Source organism: Zeugodacus cucurbitae, chromosome 5 (genome assembly GCF_028554725.1).
Source record: "Zeugodacus cucurbitae isolate PBARC_wt_2022May chromosome 5, idZeuCucr1.2, whole genome shotgun sequence".
Classification (NCBI taxonomy): domain Eukaryota; kingdom Metazoa; phylum Arthropoda; class Insecta; order Diptera; family Tephritidae; genus Zeugodacus; species Zeugodacus cucurbitae.
In genome coordinates this window covers 62363264-62386896 of record NC_071670.1, presented here as the reverse complement: position 1 = coordinate 62386896, position 23633 = coordinate 62363264, and the positions used below count along the sequence as shown (strand labels likewise).

Sequence of the window (23633 nt, the reverse complement as noted above, 5' to 3'; positions counted from 1 at the left end):
TAACTTTTGCAACTTTTGTTTAGACCTTAAGGCTCAAATAAGTTATCTTGCCTTATTTTACTTAATATTACGTGACACAGTTTTTTTTTATCTTGGAGTCAAAACTTTCGCCGGAGTTTCTAAGAAATAATTCGCGCAAAATCTTTTATTTTTTTTTCTATCAATAGCCCTTACGATAGGAAAGGATTGTCTGGAAGCACTGTACTGTACTTTTCACAAACTATCACTTTTAGATATTGCATTTATAATAAATACTTTTTTATTCACTTACAACAACAATAAAAAATGTATGAACATATAAACTCGAGTTTAATCATAAACACTACACTCAAACACAGTGTTTGTCACATACCAAAAATCATATAACTCGACTAAATCAATGAGCAAACTCATTGATCATGATCATTTCTCATAAACACGAAATATTAAACTCGAGTTTAGCTTTAAACTTACAATACACCCGTTTGATGAGCACTATAAAGATACAAGTTTTTTTTTTAATGTGTACAATAAATGATAATATCAGACAGACGCATTAAACTCGAGTTTAACGTAGACTGGGATCTATTGCTAGAAAATCTCCTCATAAATTTACAAAAGACATAAACAGGCTGCTTTAAACTCGCCTTAAAGGCTTATAAATATACTCCTAAAATTAGTACTTGACAATTAACAAAACCTTAAACTCGAGTTTAACAACGAATCGAACTCAGTATTGGACAGGTTTTGAAAAATAGCTGCAAATATTATATAGGGAATATTTCGCAGATTTTTTTACAAACATAAATTCTTTAACTCCAGTTTAACGTCAAATTTATTATATGGGAAATAGTGTTTTTTTTTTTTAATATACAAATGATAATGCCAGACAGCATCTCATAAACACTCTATATTAAGTTCAATCTCAACGACGAATCGGATTTACTGATAGAAAACCTCCTTATAAATATCCATAAAAGATAGACAGAAAACTTTAAATACATGTTTAACTTTCGATCGAACTTTTATTACAAAAATTTCAAAGAATTCTTATAAATCTTCGGCTGTAATTAAGCATACTTGAAAATTAGTCATAAACACAAAACCCTAAACTCGAGTTTAACAACTAATCGAACTGATTATTAGAAAGAAATACATATTTAGAAGAATATTTATACCCTGAACAGGGTATATTAATTTTGTCACGAAGTTTGTAACACCCAGAAGAAAGCTTCGGAGGCCCTATAAAGTATATATATAAATGATCAGTATGTTGAACTGAGTCGATTAGCCATGTCCGTCTGTCTGTCCGTCCGTCCGTCTGTCTGTATATATACGAACTAGTCCTTCAGTTTTTAAGATATCGTTTTGAAATTTTGCAGATGTTATTTTCTCTTCAAGAAGCTGCTCATTTGTCGGAACTGCCGATATCGGACCACTATATCATATAGCTGCCATACAAACTGAACGATCGGAATCAAGGGCTTGTATGGAATACTTCCACATTTTACTACATATCTTCACGAAATTTAGTGTGAGTTATTGTTCATAGAAATAATTTAATCTCCGAAAAAATTCTTCAGATCGGTTCACTATATCATATAGCTGCCATACAAACTGAACGATCGTAATCAATGGCTTGTATGGAAAATTTTCACATTTGACGTGGTATCTTCACGACATTTGACATGGATTACTGCTTAAGGTAATAATATAATCTCCGTAGAAATTGTTCAGATCGGTTAACTATATAACCTTAATGTGCCTAGCAAACAACCCGGCTATAAAGCATTAGTTAAATGTTTTCTTTGTTTTACTTACTTTTTCTTACGTCTTTAGATTTGCCTAAACACATAGTTAGTAAAAGAAATGCACCTGTGAAGGGTATATTAGCTTCGGTACAGCCGAAGTTAACGTCTTTTCTTGTTTGAAATAATAATCCTTAAATTGGACTTTAACGTTTAGCCTTTAACTCGAGTTTGACGCCATTTTTCTTTCATTCAATTATGATGATAGAGCTATTTCATATCCATGGTATTGAAAAATTATTGAGTCACAAATTTAGCTTCGTTCCTTTAAGATTATTCGAAATATATGTTTTCAACCTCAAAACGCCACCGAAACTTTATTAGTTAATAAGCCCATCTGTCTTAACTACCTTTCCTTCACGTTCTTTCAGAGATAACCACAGCTTAAAGAGCTTGCTTGGTCTCTTATGTTTAAAGTTGAGTACAGAGAGCGTCCAGAGTTCTTCTGCAATGCAGATTGTAGTTAAATACGATTTGGCTCTAAGCTTTGTAGTATAAATACCACTCTTGTGACATTAAAATATACAAAAACTGGAAGTGAACTCAAAACTTCAAAAAGTCAAACAAGTAATTAGAAGACGTAGAACCCAGCGCGCTGCCATTAATTAACTTCAACCTAACCCAACACAAATTAGTGTAGCATTTATCCACACATATAAATATAGACACATACGACTCCCCTCACACCCGCTACACCACATGCCGCTGGCTTTCGCACACTTTCGCCTGTCAATCAGCAAATTAACTTTAAAATCTGATAGTTTCAATTAAAATTACAGACTTGCACAGGCGCTTTGCCGCCAAGTACACGCGGCATTACTTCCACTAAATTACACCGAGCATATGCGCGCGAATACAGGGTGACAGGCAGGCGGTGTGCAACGTTTGAGGTCGCAGCAACGCATCGTAAATGACAGCTTAATGTGGCTCAGTGGCAAATAACACATGAAAAAAACGAAAAGTGCAGCGGAGTCATATGCAAGCGATTTATTACAGTTGAGAGTAATGTCAATATGACAACAACAACAATATATAAATGCAACAACAACAAAACATATGTACTTAACATAAAATGCAACGCTGTGTGGTGTGACGCGACATGCCTTTGGTATGCATACAAATGTTGCAGACTGTTAGAGGGTGCATATGTATATGCGCGTTCATTCATTGTGCATTGGCTGCATTAGGCGGTGAAATTCCAAAAATTATATTATAATTTGCACAGCAATGCATTTAAAATGTTTGCGGTTTTGGGTTATGCGCATGCACAAATGCGTTCCATCGAAGTTCACATGTGTCTATATATGTAGATATGTATGTGCGCTCTCTTTCATATATTGGCGTCAAGGACTTGGCAATTTGGCACGCACGTGACTCACATGATAATCAAGTGTGGCAAATTTATAGGGTAAATTAACACAATGATGGCTGTGACTCAAATGTTGAATTGCCTCGCATGCTTGCAGCCTTACAGCCTTTCAGCTGTTGAAAATAGATTTACAATTCTTTTTTGTAGCATTTTTTCATAGTTTATTATCTCATTGCGTCTTTGTTCTATTTTTTCGCCTATTCGCTTGACGTTATTTGCACGCTTAGAGAGTGAAAAAAGAAGAAAAAAGTAGCATGCTTTTAGGCGACATAGCAAATTTATCGCTTCTGCTTACTTTCCATCACCCTCTCTCACACCACTCTTAAATATACAATGATTTTTCACTAGCGCGTGTGTGTGTGTGTGCGTGTTTGCGCTGGCGCTGACATTAATGGACTCTGTCGCAGACAAAGAAGACGCAAAAAAAAATTGTGACATTTAAAAGAAAAATGTTGAAAGGAGTAAGTTGTTCGCAAGCGCAATGTACGTAGAAAATGATTAAGTCCGGGAAGCGTGGAAGTGGTAGAGGAAATGGCACTGGCCTCTGTTCTGCTCGCTTGTCTAATGACAATTTATTGATCCAAGTAATTGAACCACTAATCCATCGCTATTCAGCCGGCAAATTTTCATTCTCACCAGCTAGACATGTTTTTGCAGCGCAAACAGAGGGTTTCTTTGGAGTTCGCTGGTAGTTTGGAGGAGGTTAATGGAACTGAAAAAAAAATTCAGATAAGAAATAAATCTAATATTATTTAAGTATTGTCAAGTTCTTTCTATATGATGGCGAAGGCACAATAAATCGTACTTTATTTTAATTTTTTTTGTTCATGATTTTTTTTTTCTAAAAAATCGAAGCACTTATTATTCAATAGTGCCCATATGTAGGCAACGTTTTTTCATTTCGGCACTTATTATTAAACCTATAATGTTCTATGGCGTTGTCGTCTGGTGGAGGGCACTCGAGAAAGTCACACTAGCTAAGCAGCTGGAGTGTGTCCAAAGAGCGGCTCTCATTGGAATCAGCGGAGCGCTAAGAACAACACCAACAATGGCTCTAAATGCCATCTTACACGTCGCACCTGTTGATATAGCCGGAAGGTGCACTGCGGCAAAGGTCGCTGTCAGTCTCAGAGACGCTGCGTACAAAAGAGGGGCATTCTGAAATTCTCCGTCGGTTCGAGTGTATCCCTGACTACTTGCACCACTGCACCGCGGAACCGTCCCCTAGAGGTTTCTTCTCTGCACACGTACCTACGAGGGATATGTGGGAAGGTAGAAGTCAATGGAGGAGAAGTGCAGTCAGCTTTTTCAATGATGGATCGAAGCTAAGGGGAAAGGTGGGTGGGGGAGTTTTCTGCAGAAAGCTCTATATCAATACCAGCTTTAGGCTACCTGACCACTGTAGTGTCTTCCAAGCAGAGGTCGCTGCGATTAAAGTGGCAGTAGACGCACTGCTCCGTATGGTGACCTTTTTTAGAGAGGTATGTATTCACTCCGACAGCAGGGCGGTAATACTGGTATTGGAATCGATGACAGTACGCTATGTGCTAGTTAAGGAGTGTCTTAGATCCTTATCAATAGCTTCTAGCTATTTTGCGATCCGACTAGTGTGGGTACCCGGTCACCACGGGATCGTTGGTAACTGTAAAGCGGACAAGCTTGCAAGGGAGGGTACCCTAGCTACATTGACGTCGGAATGGGACTACGCACGAGCTCGTCAAACGCTGGTCAACTACCAGTACTTGTACAGTGGCGAGGTCCTTTTGGCCCTCTGTGGAGCGTAAGCGGTCCTTTCAACTGCTTTCTCTGGACAAGGTCCATCTCAGAGCCATCATGGGTGTACTTACTGGGCATTGTCCAATGGGTACCCATGCGATGAGACTTGGGATCGTAGAGATGGTTGTATGGAGGAAGGCGAGATGGAATCATCTAAGCATTTCCTTCTACATTGTCCAGCTTTTGCCAGACTGAGGTTGAAACACTTCGGAAGGCCCTTTTTCGGCGATCCTAGCGAATTGGCTAGAATCGATATTAGCCATCTAGATGAACAAATGAAAAATTTCTGTGATGTTTTTTGTGATCCCATCCATGAGTCCCCAAAAAAAATGTTATGTGGACTAAGCATTAGTGACCCACTTCAGCTAAAGCTACTAATTTTGACATCAAAAAGTTTTCGGATTTCTCATAGTGGAAACCTCAATATCAGTCTACCAAAAGCAGTACAGTCATGAAGAAAATTTTGAGATATTTCCACCACGCTATTTTCTGGACGTCTTAGACAGTGTGGAAGTCTTGAATCGAGGTTATTAATCGAATAATCACTGCTTTGAGCGGCTAGGTATATTTGTATATACGTGGGTACCTTATTGAAGGAGCTCGCGAGACAGAAGTACTTTGTTACCCCGTCGAATACTCAAAGCTCGCTCTCTAGTTTTCTTATTTTATTTATTTTTTTTCGAGATGTTTATTTAGTTTTCAATAATATTATCTAGTTTCAAAAGGTTTTACCAAGAAAAAATATTTTTTTTTTCATTTTTTTTACACAATTTGTTAAATATAGCTGATTTCTTTAAATCTTTTTTTATATATAAAGAAAATTTTGTTGCTATTGAAGTTAATTATTTTCATTTTTTTTATAAAAAAAAAATACTAAAAAAACTTTTAAATTTCAGAATTTTTTTTAAATTTTTTTCTAACACTCAATAATTTCCTAAAAAGGGTTAAATTTAACTATATACTATCACCACACCATTCACATTTCCAGCGTAAACACGAAGGAGTCACACAGAACATGCGCCGACCGCTGGTGATGTAATAGCGTTAGTTGTTGCCAACAGTCGTGGCGTCTCCATAGTAAATAGCCGTTTGTATGAGTGCAAGTGTATGTATGTATGTGTATGTGTATGGACATCCTTTCATTGCTGTCAATAAACTGCCTTTCTTCGGCGTCCTTCTAAGCAAATACACAGCAACTAGCACACACAAACACACACGCAAACGGAGCAGCAACAGCACTTGGCTTGTGCATAGTTAAACTGCTAGTCACTCACTCGCCAGGGCAAATGTAAGGAAGGAAGACACGCGACAGTGGGAGCGAGGGTGGGGTGAGAAAACTTTGTTAATACACATTGTGTCGTGCATTCTTTTTCAGCTGTTCCGCTTTAGCGTTCAATGAACTTGACGCGTCACACTCACACACATAGTCTTGCGTGTCCATCAGCAGGCGCTTATAACAACAACAGCAACAACAAGGCATCCAAACGCAGTACAAAACGCGCTGCCAGCAAATCAACCACACACCACCACTCACTGCTCACTTCAACCACATTGATTGTTCCGCTGTTGGTTGGTTGGTTGTTGGTTGCTAGCAGAGAAGGAAGGATAGAGAGGGTGTGTGTGGTGAGGGGGGTGCGCGTAGAGTGGGTGAAGGCTGTTAAATTTTATACTTGCCAAGTTTTTAATGGATTTGTTTTGTATCTGGCGTCTTGTTAGTTGGTTAGCCGACTGTCTATCAAAGTGTCTATATATATGTGTGTGTCCATTTATATCTATGTGAGTGAGTCTGTATGTGTGTGTGCTAGTTTCATTCTCACTTTTCTCGTCATTTGTTGTGGCATAATAAAGTTGAAATGCATGCCATGCCATGAGCAGATACCACAAGTGGCAACACAAATGCACCATTAAAATATTTTTATTAGAAAAGTGTGTGTATGTATGTGTATGTGTGTAGACACAGTTATATCCAATATTTCAATTCTTCAAATCTACAAATCTTCAAAATTTTCCCAAAGTGTTGCGTGATTGTTAGCACTCTTTGAGCCGCACTCAGATTTGCCATAACAATTTCATGCGTACAACAACAACAATCATAACAAAAACAACAATAAGAAGAGGAAGAAGAGTGATAAAGTGCGCTACCAAATTAATTGATGCTATCAACAAGCGCAATCAGGAACACACACACACATACACATAAAGAAATAACTAAGCTTTCACTGGCATTCTTGATGAGTTTGTGAGCGGCATTTTATATGCCTACTTACCCGAGTAAACAACACACACACACACACAAGTGAATATACTTAATATCCTTAATTCAACAACTGTTGCTCCAGCAAGCTCCTTTTGTGTTCGTCGCCACTCGGACCATATGTTGTGGGTAATTTTCTTTTAATAATATTAATTTCAGAACTTTTCACGCACAAACACATGAACACCAACTCACACACATATATACACATACATACATAGGTATATAAGTAGGTGAGCATGTGTTTAAGCACACGCAGCTGCGTTCTACAATCACGTTCAGGCGTTTCTTTCCAATTTGTAGACTCAATTTTCACCCAAGAGCTGAGCAAGGCAAGCGCTTCGCACAGTTCACCCAGCTTGGCTGTGTGAATTTAATTGATTTAGCTTGTGCACAAAAGCTCAGCCAGCCCAGCAAGTGTGTATGGCCACTGAGTGTGTTGTGGATTATGGCGTGTCACGCATGAGTCTTGTAGTTGCCGGTGTGGCAGGTGACTCGGTATACGCGCTAGTGCTATATTAAACTTCTAAGGAACCTGAAATTAAAGTACCTGAGGGATTTTTATAATTCAATTGTAACTAAATATAACCTTAGAGTTGCTTATTGTGCTTCAAGCATAGCAAGGAAGTACTTTTAGCTTCTTTCTAAGCAAAACAAGTCAGCTATGAGTCGATTTCGTAGTCAATACTGCAACATGAAGAGCTCTTCAACTATCCTTAAGAGGTTAGGGGTAGTCAGAGACACGAAAAAATGAGAATTTTCAGTAATTTTTTTTGCTATTAAATCATGTTATTTTACAAAAGTAGTAATATGGCATTATTATGCAATGTTTGGACTTAAAGTCATACAAACAAAAACTTATAATTTCCAAAGTTATAGCTGTCTGTGTCGACACAGTTTCAAAAAAAGGCCTTGCGGTGACAATCATAAGTCCTTGGAGATTCATCTAAAATCAATCGGATTAAAAAAAAATAGTTTTATAAATAGATAATCCTGGGCCTGAACCAAACTTTTTTTTCCAAAAATTAACAAAATGGCGGCCTCAGGAAATGTTTTTCTACATTTTCGGGAAAAAATCATCAAGTTAATTGGTCTTAAAAAATCGAAAAATCTTTGGTTCAGAGGCCTGAGTTTATTATGCATTCTAAAAGCTGTAGAAATTTCATTAAAATCAACCGAGTAGTTTTCGAGTTACAGTTGTCACCAGTTCAAAAAACATAGTTTTGAGTAAAAACTTTCACACTAGCGTGTTGAAGTACTCGAGCGCTCGTTGTTATTTGTCGAATAACTCTAAAAGCAATTATCGGATAAACTTCAAATTTTCAGTGTATATTTTTAAGATATTACACTTAACGAATATGCAAAAAAAAAATGATTTTTTGAAAATCCTGACTACCCCTTACAAAATTATTTTTAGGAAGAAAAATTCTTGCTTCACAGTCTATTTTCGAACTGCAAATATCTCACTATATGACACCCCAAGAGAGAGAAAGTCAGCTCTTATTAGGTTTTAAAAAAGTTTCAGATTATAATCCTTACATTATTTTATATACAATCCAATCTGAATTAGCAGCCTCGTATTTCATATAATTAATTTCCAAAAGACATGATTATGCATGATTATGACAAGATTACTGAATGAATGAATGTACTTATTTATATTATTAACCCAAAGAACCTATTGAAAGTATTATCATTCAAGATATTTTTATTGCTCTGCGAACAGATATAGGAGAGAATAGAAATCAATGTCAACTTGGCAAAGCTTCAAGATATTTCTAAAAAAAACCGAACTAAATCTGGACAAATAAAAAAAGTTCTGATTCAGCAAAGTTCTTCTATTAGATCAGAAATTAGGTACTCGACTAGGTCTGTCTTCTCGAAAAAATTTAGACTTGAGCTGGGAATTCTTTTGGTTTGGATAGCATCACTTTCCGGTTAATTCGGGATTCACAGGGGTTGTATCGAACGCTTGGTTCAGTATAGATAATTCTGAGAACTTCAAGAATCAAATTTACGTTTTAATCAGAAAATATTCTTCAAAAAAGATTTCAAATTAAGGAAAAATATTTAAATCTTTATCAATTGAAAGAATTTAGCAAATATGAGTCGAGTGATTCATAATCCCCTCTGAGTGAATAGAAAACATGAATTTAAGATTGCTTTTTCCAACTCTTTCATAAAATGAAGTACAGTTACATTGTGCGTAAGCCCATATTTTTCTGTTGTCTGTGGCCAACAATGAGCCTAATTTCTGTAGGAAATTAATGCTCAACGCTTTACAAGCCTCATTTCATCCTAAAATAGGGGACTGTTTGTTTATGTGCGTGTGTGTGTCTGTGCGAGCAACAACCACAAATCTCATCGTACAGTGATAATCCATTAGATACACACTCCGCCTTAATGTAAGCGTGCACACAAATGCAAATGGAATCATTTTGTGCTCTACGCTTTATCTCTATGCATTCCAACAATGTGTGCTAGGGTGGTTCTTAAACGAAATTTTGAGATTTTTTTCAGTTTCACGCTCGAAAGCCCCACTTTTTATAATAGGGTGGTTCTTTAACTAAACGAAATTAATTATTTTTCCTAGTCTAACCATCTCAATGTCAAAAGCCCGGGTGCAGATATAACTTTTAGCCATATTCTTTCAACTGAATATGGTTAAGACTTACGGGAAGGTTCAGATTAATTCTAAAGTGACACAATAAATTAGAATCGCGTTTTTGACATCCGATCTCTACTATCCATAAGAGTATGTCTGAAGATTTTACATATAAATTTAAAATTTAGTCTTCAAAGTACTTTTTTTTGATTATTGGTTCTTGCCTGAGACATTTTACCCAACTCCAGTCTTAACCAAGTCTTATATCCCATATCTTCCACTAATGAAAATCTTATATTTTCTTATATTGGTGTCTTCCAAGAGATATAGATATTATTATGGACTAATTTTGAAGTTTGTGACCATAAAAGTAACGACCTTCAAGAAGTCCAAGTAAAATGTATGTTCCCACATTTAAGCACCACCCTAATACATGCCAAGTAAACACTTACCTATAGCAATACGCATGGAAGACGGAAGCCATGCTACATGTGGCATGTCTCAAACGTCGTAACTGTTGGATAACGGTTGAAGCGAGAGCAAAAAAGTGCGAATGAAGAAAAAATTGTATTTTTCGGCTGTGTGGTCAGCAAAAACCCAAAGAAACAGCAACAATTCCATGCAATTGCGGCGTCTATGGGTTTCTTGATTTTCCCACTTGATCCACATACATATGCACTCACCTTGAATACGCACACACATGCTCATATGTATGTAGGTGTATATAAGATATAAATGTCTACTTCCTGGCGTTCCAGCGTCCATAGCACGTCCATGCATGAGATTGTCTTCTCGTGCTGGCATTTAACTGCTACTTTCCACTTGATTCAAATTCTCACATTTCCGGCTTAAGCGTTTATAAGTCGAGCGTTTATTTCTCTTTTCCGTCTTTTATTTTGCTTTTGCTGAAAGGAAATTGCGGTTAAATGGCGATAAGGCTTGGTTTGCTTTGGTCAGTTATATACATACAGACATACATATATATTTTAGTGTGTATATGTGTCTACGTGCGTTGCTCGTTTTCAATGCATTTGTGGCTTGAAAAATTGGCTTTATTTTGGTAATTCATTTTTACCATGCATTTTTTTATTTTTGGCTAGAATGTTATTAAAACCTTACAGCGCTGCATAAACTTATTATTTTCCATAATCAACTTACTACTTTAGTCTGTAAAAATATTCGGAATTTTGCATTGCCCGCAGCGATTAAAAGTGGCTTCTTTTTAATTGCATTAAAGCTACAGTGTTGTGCAGTGAAATAGTAACACATTTCGAATAAAATTGTTGTTTGACTTAATAATAGATTTTTTATACAATAAAGCACAACAATTGATGACAATTAGAGTTCTTCTGATACATAAGCTCTTCGAAGGCCCGACGAATTGTAAGATTAACAAATGATGATGAAGATTAAAATGTTTGAAAGGTCCATTTGAAATATTGATAAGGAACTATCAAATATATTTTAGAAATTCATATTATGTGACGTCACTTTCTCGAGAATGCCCTCTCGTTGTGCTTGCGTCCCATAAAATAATCAATGAAGGTCTTGAGCTCGTATAAAACACACGAGTCTATGCCGCGATGTCTGAATTTGGTATCCCCTCAAAACTAATACGGCTATGTTAACTGACGTGGAGCAACAGCAAAAGCTCCGTCAGGATCGGGAAGGACATCTCCGAGTCGTTCGATACCAAACGAGGTTTCAGACAGGGTGACTCACTATCGTGCGACTTCTTCAATCTATTGCTGGAAAAAATAATACAAGCTGCAGAGCTAAATAGATAAGGTACAATCTTTTAAAAGAGTGTACAGCTGCTGGTGTACACCGATGATATTGATATCATCGGAAGCAACAACCGCGCCGTTTGTTCTGCTTTTTCCAGACTGGATAAGGAAGCGAAGCGAATGGGTCTGGTGGTGAACGAGGACAAGACGAAATATCTCGTCATCAAACAAACAGTCAGCGCACTCGCGTCTTGGCTCCCACGTCACTGTTAATAGTCATAGCTTTGAAGTAGTAGATAGTTTCGTCTACTTGGGAACCAGCGTTAACAACACCAACAATGTCAGCCTTGAAATCCAACGCAGAATCACTCTTGCCAACAGGTGCTACTTTGGACTGAGTAGGCAATTGAAAAGTAAATTCCTCTCTCGACGAACCAAAATCAAACTCTACAACTCGCTCATTATTCCCGTTCTGATGTATGGCGCTGAAGCGTGGATGATGACAAGGTTTTGCGCAAGATTTATGGTCCTCTAAACATTGGCAACGGCGAATACCGCAGACGATGGAACGATGAGCTGTACGATTTATACGACGACATTGACATAGTTCAGCGAATAAGGCAGCGGCTACGCTGGCTAGGTCATATTGTACGGATGGATGAAAACACTCCAGCTCTGAAAGTGTTCGATGCAGTACGCGCTGGAGGAAGCCGCGGAAGAGGACGACCTCCACTCCGATGGAAGGATCAAGTAGAAAGTGAACTGGCTTCACTTGGTGTTTCCAATTGGCGCCAAAAAGCAAAAAGGAGAAACGAGTGGCGCGTCTGGTGAATTCGGCTATAATCGCTTAAAGCGGTTCCCACGCCAAAAAAATATATATCTATGTTAATGAAGAACACATCGAAAAGGGTAGAAATTCAGCAAAATCCATCACTACCACACCCTTATCTCCCCGATAAGGATGTTTCAAAAAGTCAGTAACCATCAAACTAAAAAAAAAAATGAGGAGGAATAGTAATAATCTTAGCGCATACATTTTCTTAATGGAAAACTTTTCGAAGCTAAATCTAAATCTTGCAAGAAATCTTCGGATTAAATTATTATTTCAAGAAAATAAAGTCTAGTTATTAGAATCTTTCAGATAGATATTGGTATGTCTCCATTCTGCTTTAAGTCAATCCTCTAAACTCAAGGAGGGAAGCTACGAGTTTAATGTAACTCCATATTTAAAGATTAAATCAAACAATTTATATAATAGATATAACCTTGAAATCAAAATTGTATCGAGTATAGCTGATTTCGTCGTGGAAATCTTTAAAATATCGGGTCATTAAGCTAAAATTGCTAACAGAAGACAATGTGATGTCAGGAGGACGGTAATTTTAGAGCTTGCAGAAACTTTCAGAACACTTTTCATTAAATCCTTTTTCTATATAATTTCCTAGTTATCCTATGTGGGAAATTCTATCGGTCGGGAGAATTATGTTGTGAAAAATTCGGACTCTATTAACTCTGATAAAAAAAAATTGTGTCTCCAATAATATGCCAAGCTACTGTACCAACTATGCTTGCTACCACGCGACCAACAAACTGCCTATTTTGTTTAAATGAAGTTTAAATATTTTAAAGAGCATTTAAGCTGCTCTACACGGCGGCCGTGTAAATACCCAGAGGGTTAACTTTTTATTAAATATGTGCAGAAGCACACACACTTCACCATGCACAACGAACGCCCTCAACGCCCATTAAACGGTGGCTGTACATATACACACACACACATAGAGAGACGCATGCATAGAGTGGCTTCATTAGGCAAATTCGCCGCTTCGCCATTTATCGCTTCATTGCTGCAGCAGCAACAGGCCTGTTCAACACCAGCTCTAACCAACGCTACAAATGACGGTTTTATTAAATTTTAATTTTAAAACACTTTTCGCCTGCGTGCAAATGGCTGGGTAGTGGAGCTGGTGAACGCGCATACAAGGCTGCATTCAACATAAATTTATATACAGACATATATGTAAATAAATACATATGTAAGTAAGAATGTATGTAAATATGTAAGTGATGTATATTTGTATGTAATAAACACCGTAATTTGGCTTTTGTCCCCACAATAGCGCCATTTATACGCGCTCGTATTTTCCATGAGTACTCTTTAAATGCATTTTATAAATTATGCATTTGCGCCTGTATGTATGTATGTGTGTGTGTGTATGTATGTGTGTGTGTGTGTGTGTGTGTGTGTGTAATTGTACAGCGACATTTGTAGTTGTAATTGAATTTCAATTGGCGGATTATATGCACTTAAGTGGCGCTTAAAAACATATCGGTGCCACTTGAATACAACAACTTGACATATGATGAACGTTAATCTACATATAAATAAATAAATAAATACATTATTTAAATATTATATGTACATGTGTAACAACTATGAGAGGGCTCTCAGTAGGGGTGACGTAGTAGTACAGACTGGATTATTGTGTTTGATAGGGAAATTTAGTGGCGGTCTATAGAAATGAGCATCAAACCCATTGCAATACTGGAGATTCAGAGAGATATACTTTTTTCTTAAAAAATTCGTTTGTTTGAAGAAAGAATTTTACCAGTGTCCTAACCCCAAATGATCTTATACGCTAGACAGACGGCAAAGTTATTCCCGATTAACTGCGCTTTTAATCAGTTCCAATTTTGAGGGTGACAGACGGCGGAGTTATAAACTCCCATAACAGCTGATTGGCAATAATATTTCCATTTTGGTGAAATAAAATTGGATAGAAAGCAATTATTGCGGTTGTTAGCCGCACAAATAGTACAAAATCACTAATTATTAAAAAAATATACATAAATACATTATTATTAGAACTTCCATTTTAGAAAAAATTAGCATGCGTATGTTTTTGTTTACATTTAATTGAAAAACATCTGTCAGTATTGCATATTTTCATTCACAATAGATAAAAAGCGGCCATGTTTGACAATGTTGCCAACGAAAATGCCACGAACTCAAACTAACTCTCTAAAATTTTGAGGATTAACTGAGATAACTCTCGAATTAACCCCGATTAAAGCAGTTATTCCGAGTTAACGCCGCCGTCTGTCAGGGGTGTTAGATCATTAAGTTTCTGAAAGAATAACGTTGAGAATAATGGACTACTCAATATCCCGGGTGCTATAGTATAATAATATATGTATTAATCCAAATTTCTATAACGATTTCTAGACAATCTCTCTTTGAAACAGTAATATCTACAAAGAAATTATTCCATTGTTACCACAATCACCAAAGCTCCATATGATTAACCTAAAGAGCTACTTCGGGCATTCTCTTACTGAGTTTTTCACACATCCTCTTTCAAAGTATTCACCAAGTTCTTCCACTCTGTTTTAGCTGAAATGTGTATTGGAAGTGTTGTTACTTCAAGGTTCAAGTCAAAGTTAACTCTTCTTAATGAATCGTATTTTATATCTAGTTCCCTTCGCTTTCTCAATTCAAAGAACCGCTGGATAACAAAGCTTCATTAGAAAATGTCTGGCTTTTTTATTTCAAAAAACCATAATAATAATAAACACAACATAAGATATCATAATTATGGAAGCTTATCACATATGCCTGGTAAAGTAAATTATTCAATAAGATCCATTAGTAAATTATTCAATAAGATCGTCATGAACTAGAATTAGAATTTTCGTAAAATGTATTTCCGTGAGATTTCTACGATTTTTGCGATATTTTAAGTCCAAGGAGAAATACAAAAAAAAAATAATAATTTCACTTTTTCCAATGGCCGACGAGTTCAAAAAACGATCTTATAAAGAGTACGAGCTGAAAGCAAGATGAGACTGCGAAAAACGGAGAAAGCTTTCAGACAAACTAAAAATATAAAACACACCAGATCAGGGCTTTTAGCTTTCAGCACTTATTCAGCTTAAAAAAATTATAGCTGTATATAACGATGCATGCTGGTGCGCCTAAAAGCCTTGTACCGAATTTCACCCTAAATCTATACTACTATTATAAAGAGGAAAGATTTGTATGTATGTTTGTAATGAATAAACTCAAAAACAACTGTGCCGATTTCAAAAATTCTTTCACCATTGGAAAGCTATATTCACCCCGAGTAACATAGGCTATATTTATTGCAAGAATCTCAACTTTCTGGAAATAGCTCCCTGGTGAGGGTATCAAAATAACACCGTGATGGAGAATCTTAATCTGAAACTGAAAATCGTCATGCAAGTCATTCTCTTTGCATCGCAATCGCGTGCCAGAGAGTCGAGTATCTCCCAAGGGGTCGAGCTTGAGCGTCGAGTAGGGAGCGTGTGCAGCGGCTTGAAGAACAAAATATTAGAAATATACAACCTCGCACAGGGGTCGAGCTCTGAGCGTTCCCAACGCCTTCATAATCAGAGAGAAAGACAGTGGACACCAAAGATTAGAGGCCGTAATACAGTTTTAGCTCTTTGCAAATAAAATATAATTTCATGTTCGAATTTTCTTCATTTTACTTTTTTAAAATGGACCCAGGGAAGAAACAGGAAAGTACATACATATGTAAGGGTGAGTATGTATAAGTGTGTAAAAACTTATAACTTTTGAAATGTTTGTTTAAATCCGTGCGAAGCCGGAGCGGTCTGTTAGAAATATTTTCTAAATTGTTTAAAAAAAATAGAATTATCGCCTGTTGTTTATATTAACTAACCTAACCGTAATTGTCTTCTATACCACACCACTGAAAGCCTTCTATAAACAACAGAGCGATATGAAAGCAGTGAAGTGGTTCTATTTGCTCTTCAAATGTTATCAGGCAGGTTCTGTAATTCGCTTCCGAGTGAAATTCAAGCAAATTCACTTTCAATCCGATTTGGAATATTTGGTGTACTGAATTTCGATTTCAATTTTCAAATACCATTTTTTTTTTTAATTTTCACTTTCACTCGGATTGCAGAACCTGTCTGTATTTCTTAAACTCCTTCACCTATTCCAACCTGTTGGTATAGGATAATAGCATATTCATTCTGTTGGGCAAGCTTAAATTTTAAAACTAATTTCATACATTCAAAAAATATATTCTCTGCATAATAACTTAGGCAGCTGTTTACTGAAATGTATCTTTGTGATACCCATTGCATCACCAAAGACTACTTCCATACACATCGAACTACTTGTTGTCAAGCCACTGTTGCAGTTCATTTATATAACTTAATAGTCGATTCTAGCAAAAAGCACTCAAACAATGTCTTCAAGAGCACCAAATACATACATATTTATTTGACACAGCCTTCTCTTTCCTATCACTAAGCCACACACATACAATGAAAGACATTTTAACATCACGCCACCCCCAAAGGAGTAGAGAGTTACCCATCTCATGTCATTAGCGATTGCCAATCGTTATTGCCACCTGTCAGTTATGTTTAAAAACCATTAATAACGGCAGTTTCAGTGTGTGAAGATAAACACGCGCACATATATATATATATATTCATGTACATATTTATCTGATGTCTATATGGAAATGTATGCGATTAGGCTGAGCTGAGTTGAGTTGGCAAAGAAGCAGCGAGAAGACGAGCAAAAAAGTGAAGCTTACGAAAATTTGTTTTTGCATGCATAAATATGTATTTGTTAGTGTATTTGTAGCTACACATGTAAGCTTGTGGAGACACGAAAAAAAGTGTGTGAAAAAGTGATAGCGCGGCTCATACTTGCAGACACTTTGTATTCAGAGCGTGCAAAGTGATGTTTAGAAGCACTTGAGATAACGGTGCAAGGAGTTTGTATATATATTCATTATACCTATGTATCGGTATGTGTGTATGTGGTTAACAGTAAAGGTATAAAGCTTGCAGAAAGCTTGTTGAGTCGCCTCTATGGTGTCTTCTGCAGTATACGCTTACTTCAGCTTATCGGTTTCATATCCCATGAGATGCTTACACACACACACACAAATTCCTTTGTTCTGCACTCATAACTCCTGTAATCGATTTTAAAGCGAAAATCTCCTCACCGCGCGCGCCAGCAAACCACTTTAACCCTTTCGTGTTGGCGAACTTGTAATCCGTCGCACACTTACCGCTCCCCCGCTGTGGCCCAGGGGTGAAAAGCAATTGCCACTCGAGCTGATTTGTCTGTTATTGGGCGATTTGTTGTGTTGTTGGCTAACTTCAAAAGCTGTACGGGGGCATGTGCTACATGCCTCTATGTAGCCTTAGCTCCATCTTCTTCCGCATTTTCTTTATCTTCTTACGCTTCTAATAATAGCTTTGGGTACAATTGTGTTTGTTGGCAGACGTCGCTTGTGCCGAATTGTTTACCGACTTTCAATAGAATCTCCATTTAATTCGATTAGTCCGAACAAATTTCGTATGAATACTTTTGGTGAGTCTCTTCATGGAGGGAGAGTGAGAAAGGTAGCTTAAAGTGTTCTGCAGTATGTATGTAATGGATATTCACGAAATTTCGAGTTATTTATGCAACAACGATTTTAATGCAGTTTAAAATGGCTAAATAAACGGAGTTGCTTTGCCTTGTAAGCTTGTAAGCTTTTATGTGTGTATGTTGATGTTGTCTTTACAAGCTATAAAATACCGTTATTCTAGTGAGTCTCTACTCTCAAAAGGCTTTATTTTAATCTGAAATTTCGGTGAATTGGAAATTTGTGCAAGCAAAATTAGTTCGCCTTTGTAATAACAAAATAAACTTTTAAACTCATTTGTTGTTGTTGTGTTTGACGAAAGCTGAGCTATCGATTTTATTGGCAACTCAAAAAGGCAATTTAAGGTGTCTGAGATTATGCTAATGATTTGAAATAATAAAGACTAAAAATTAAAAAAAAGCTTTCAGGAACAAGTAAAAAGCTTTAAGCTCGTTTAGAATACAAAAATTCCAATAAGATATCAATTTACAATCTCTGTTATAGAATATGTATCAGGCGAATCTGCTCTTAAAAAATTAGATTTTTAAAATTTTTTTTTAATTATTACCGTTATGCATAAAATGAGCTTAATAGACATTATGCAGAATATATATTTTGTATTTATTTCTATCAATTGTGAGCTTTTATGCACCATAAATACGAAAGCTAACTTAATTTTTTATTCCTTGTGAGCTTTTAAGAGCTTTTACGGAAGTACCGCAATCTTTAAAAATTCCTTGTTATGCAGAATATTTATTTTGTATTTAATTCTATTATTTGTGAGCTTTTATGAACCAGAATTACTAAAGCTAATTTAATTATTAATTCTGAAAGAAATGCCTCTTTCCTATCGATTGATCTAATATTATATAAAATATAATTTTCGAACATTATTCTACCAGATCAGTTTCAGATCTTAAACAACAACAACAAGTGTATAGCATTTAGGTCTACTCTGCTGCAGTTTCGAGACAGGGTGTGTTGTTAATTTTCAAAATGGAGGTTAAAAAGTCTAAAAGTCGGCTAAGTCATAGGTCCAAAACACGCTGGATTAAATAAATTTTCTGAGTCCCTTTAATCCAAAAACACCTAAACAATTAAAATCACGAATAAAACATATTATTTAATCAAAAATCCGAACGAAGCTTTAAGAGCTTTTATTGGGAAAGCTTTATTAATTTGCTTGAAAAGTTAAAAAAACAAGAGGAGAACCTGTTGTTAAAAAAAAAAACGCATGAAGCTTTAAAAGCTTTTATCGGCTTGGCGTGACTTACTTGCTTGAAAAGCTTAAAAGCGCGTAGCTAAGAGGCTTAAATAAAAAAAATTAATTATTATTATATTTTTCCTTTTGGTTGAACCTCGCATGTCATTTACTAATGACTTCAAAACATTTTTTATTCACTGAACTCCCTTTTGTACATATTAACCGCTTTAAAGCTTAATTTCCTTTGCGGCGTAACTTAACCTATTAAAACTGCTTTCGAAGTATGAAGTTTAATTAATTGTAAAGTGAACACAGTGAAACAAAACTTTAAGTCAGAATAATCAAGAAATATTTCGTTTCCAACAGAACGCACAAATAGAATTAAACAAAACAAAGAAAAAACGAAGAAACACACAGAACAAAGCCAAAGCGAACGTGAAAAATGGCCAAAGACCAAAAAAACTGCAATTTCATCTTCGGTCGGTATTTAATTTCAAGCTCACTGAATATTTTCACTTTCAGGCAAAACAGAAAATATTACAAGAAAAAATACGAAGTACATGGTAATAACAACAACAACAACAGCCAAACGCTTAGCGCCTATGGTTGTCAGAAAAAGGAATTTGCAATTAATCAAGTGGCAGCAGACGCTTTGTTGTTGTTATTGCTGCTGATGTTGTTGTTGTGCTACTGAGTAAAAGTTTTGCACAAAAGCATTTACCGACATTGACGCGAACGCACAAGAAAAGCCCGCAACAACACCAACAACTCGACGAACACTAACAATTGGCAATGAATAAGAATGGCAGCAGCAGCGAGCTTTTGGTGAAACTTTAACAATAATAAGGCGATGAAAATCTTCGCCTTTTTTTCTTGCGAACGAACGGTGGTAGCCTCAGAAAGTGAAAAAGGGTTTGTGCCGCTTTGTGGCTCCCGTGCGGTGCGTTAAGTGAGTTAAATAGCGCCGCGGCAATACTTTTGGGGTTAATAATGCCAAGCGGCGGCGGCGACTAAGGTCTCTTCGTGTGGCGCGTTTTCCAAAGATGACAAAACGATTGTAGTGAGCGGTATAAGCAGGAGAAGCTGCTTTGAAGGTGAACAATTGGTACAGAGATGAATTGAGGATTACTTTCTTTTACAAATTTATGCTGTGTGGATTCAAGATATTTTTAAATATAGACACTTTTTTGCTTTATGAAAAGGAGCTTTTAGAAGCTTGGTTCGATTTGCACTCAGAATTTAGAATATTAAATGTATAGTGATTGATAAAACTAAAGGGTGAGATGACATTGGATCCAAAAGAAATACATATGGTGTCTAATTAGGAACTCATAGACTCCAATATTCATTTCTCTTGATAGATTGAGATTGGAGATACTGTTAGGAACCTTTCGAGGAACGTGTTTATTGTTAAAACAGCTGAATGAATGAATTTTGAATGAATGGATCACAAAAAAAACAACCGAAGCTAAAGAAAACTCAGGCGTTCTCAGTCGTTATTTCAGGAATCTTTGGTATATGGTATTTAAGGCAGTAGTCTGCTTTAGAACCGAAAAAAGCGTTTTTTAGCAATTTTTTTTTGAAAGGGAAGGAAATGATTGCGGTAAGTGGAATTTTAAGACGATAGTTTACTATATTTAAAGTAAATTGTAAGTATTTTTCTGGAGCGCCCGGAGTCTGCACTTGTAAATCGGTGCCGATGATGGAGGTCGTGCGATGCATCTGAAACAGTCGAACCAATTTTTTTTTTTTTTTTTGTTAATTTTTATAAGTTTCTTTTCTTTATGAACTAAAAAAATACCGAAGAAGTTATAAAATTCCAAATTTTTTCGAAGTTTAAAAAAAAAATCACTTTTTTAAGAAAAAAATTGACTTTAAGTTGCAAAACAAGTAGTTTAAATAATACTTTTGCCAACTTCAACTACTTTTGTCTAGTTCAAATAGAAGATAATTTAATACTGAAGCTAGATCACTTTGGTTTCGATCGGACATATATTCTTTTTGCTATCGCCGGCACCGTTTTCTAACACTTGTGAAACTGAGAACTCGAGAAAAAACGCTTTAAAGGTCTGCCTGAGCATTCGCACCTGCTCGACGCTCGGCCACTAAAACTGCTCTAGCTTCGAAAATATATCGAATTGGCCTCTGGAATTTTTAAGACATATTCTTGGATAGTTTTGGAAGAGATTTAAAACAAAACAAATAATTCGATTTTTTGAAGCCTGTAAAGCAGACTACTGCCTTAAAACAACAAGGAAACAATTCTTCATTTTGCTAAGAATATTAAGCAAAGAGGACTTCGATGTGTTCTAAAGGAGTTACATGGGTTTCGTGAGTTCAAAATATCGATTTAGCTTATTAATTTCTACAATATTTCAGGAATATTATCCTAAATTTTCAAGTCGAAAGGAAATACAGCCTTTGGCAGGTGTGCGCTCCAAGTCGGGTATTATTGTTACTCAAAACTTTGAACGCGTTTTTCTCAGAACCATGTTTTCAAAGTCGGTTGTCAAATGTTCTCGAAAACTACTCAACCGATCTTGATGAAATTTTGGACACATGTTTATCAATTTTGAACTTTTTGCGCTACTTTTCACAGAGTTTGTACTTAAACCAAGCAACTGAATTTGAAAGAGCTTACAATATTTTTTATGAGAAATATGAAATATTATACATGAAAGAGCATGCTATAAGAAGAGTTCTGACAACCTTAGAACCAAACTAAATTTTATACGAATTAAATTTTCTTTTATAATTTATTGGACAAAAAATTTAAAAACGGTTTACCAAAATTCTAGATTGCTACTGACTTTCTACTTTAAATTCTCACCACCAAATTGTTTACCTAAGAACTGCATTAAATCAAATTTATTTATTTTCATTGAAATTTACGCTTTAGTAAACCAACACGTATATATAAATATGTATGTATGTATTGTAGATATATAATAGTATCGTATATATACAAAACTTAGTTAAAACTCTATACAATAAAAACTTGCCTTCACAGCGTTGATGGCGATTTGAAGTGCTCTTGCGCCTAAAAGCATGCACACCATCTGCACACTCGTGCCAACCTGTGCGGAAACACTGAAGCTATTGATTACAAAAGAAACTCCTTTCTCCTCACATACATAGATACGGTATATAGACACGAGAGTGTAGCAAAGTAAGAACTTTTCCATCAACAACTAGATACCTGCACACACCTATAAAGCTTTGTTAGTTTTCACGCCGATATTCAAGTGTTGTTTCAAGTGTAAAAGTAAAACAAAAGAATGTTTTATTTCCAGCGAAGTCAATATTATCGATACGTAAATACTTTAAAATAATTATCATCAAATTTAAATGCGATTCGAGATAGTATTTCTTGAAAAATTTACAACATTCGAATAGGAAAAATATATAGAATTCTAATCTTATAAAATGATGAATATACTTTAATATAAGTTCATTCATCCTTACATGTAGGCAGCCAAGAGAAGTCTGTCCGAAAGATTCGCATCCGTTGGATCTGAAATCCCTACAATCACAAGTATTGTGCTCTCAAACGGCTGAGAAAGAGAAGAAGTAGAAAGTGGGACCTTTTCCTACTTCATGTTCCCAGTAACTGAATGCACCGTTTCTTTTAATATTTAACCAGTCATACCTAGGTGCTTATATGTTCTAGAGATATATAAGTGACCTAATTTTAGACTGAACCTAAGTTGATTAAGTTCATTTAACAAACTTGATTATACAAATTTTGAAAATCCGAATCTGTGCCATATTCTAACTCTTGTTATTCAAAGGGCGCTCTCTTTATAAATATTTAAAAAGTTAGGAATCTTATATTGAAGGGACCTATTACAAAAGAGGAACCAAGATTTTCAACTACGTCCAACTAAGTTTTTTAGGACTTTTCTGGTGGTTCCGACGTTTCTTCAGGAGAACCCTTAAAAGAAGAAAATATTGGGAGAGTCATCGACGGATTTACCCTTATTAATGGTTCCTCAGAGTCTATAACTCTAATTACTAGCATAAAAAAAATTTAAGTGACATCTGTAGCCCTTGATAAAAATAGTTTTTAGAGAATCAATTGTTTAGGACCTATGCTAACGGACAACTAAATTTTCACTCTCTGAAGACCGATCTTCTGAAAGCTCAAAACGAAATATTTGGACCATATCCGTTGAGAATAAAATGTCCAATGTTAATATTGTCAACTCTCTGCCATAAATGTCAGCAACATTTTTCTATCCAGGAATAAATATTGCTGTAAGAATATTTGGTGAAATTTATCAAACGAGAACAAGGCTCCACCTTTAAAATCGCAAATTTTTATATACTACATATGTATATACATATAAATGTATATTATAATAAATAATAAATTTGATCTGAGCTATAACCATATTTTCTCTTTCTCTCTCTTACTCTCTTTTCCGCATCCACAACGAACAAACTCAACTACAAATGTCAAATGCACCGCTGAATGTGTGAAATGCGC

At 35.9% G+C, this 23633-nt stretch overlaps 1 protein-coding gene and 1 long non-coding RNA gene across 5 annotated transcripts in view; one reads left to right on the top strand and one right to left on the bottom strand.

Annotated features, from left to right (window-relative positions):
* Positions 1–23633, top strand: part of LOC105208879 (uncharacterized) — a 148540-nt gene that overhangs the window by 111744 nt on the left and 13163 nt on the right. The window lies entirely within an intron of this gene.
* LOC128921872 (uncharacterized) overlaps positions 9767–23633 on the bottom strand; it is a 28584-nt gene continuing 14717 nt past the window's right edge. Inside the window, exon 2 of the long non-coding RNA XR_008471190.1 lies at positions 9767–10696. This is a non-coding gene — a long non-coding RNA (uncharacterized LOC128921872). The remainder of the gene's footprint in view (positions 10697–23633) is intronic.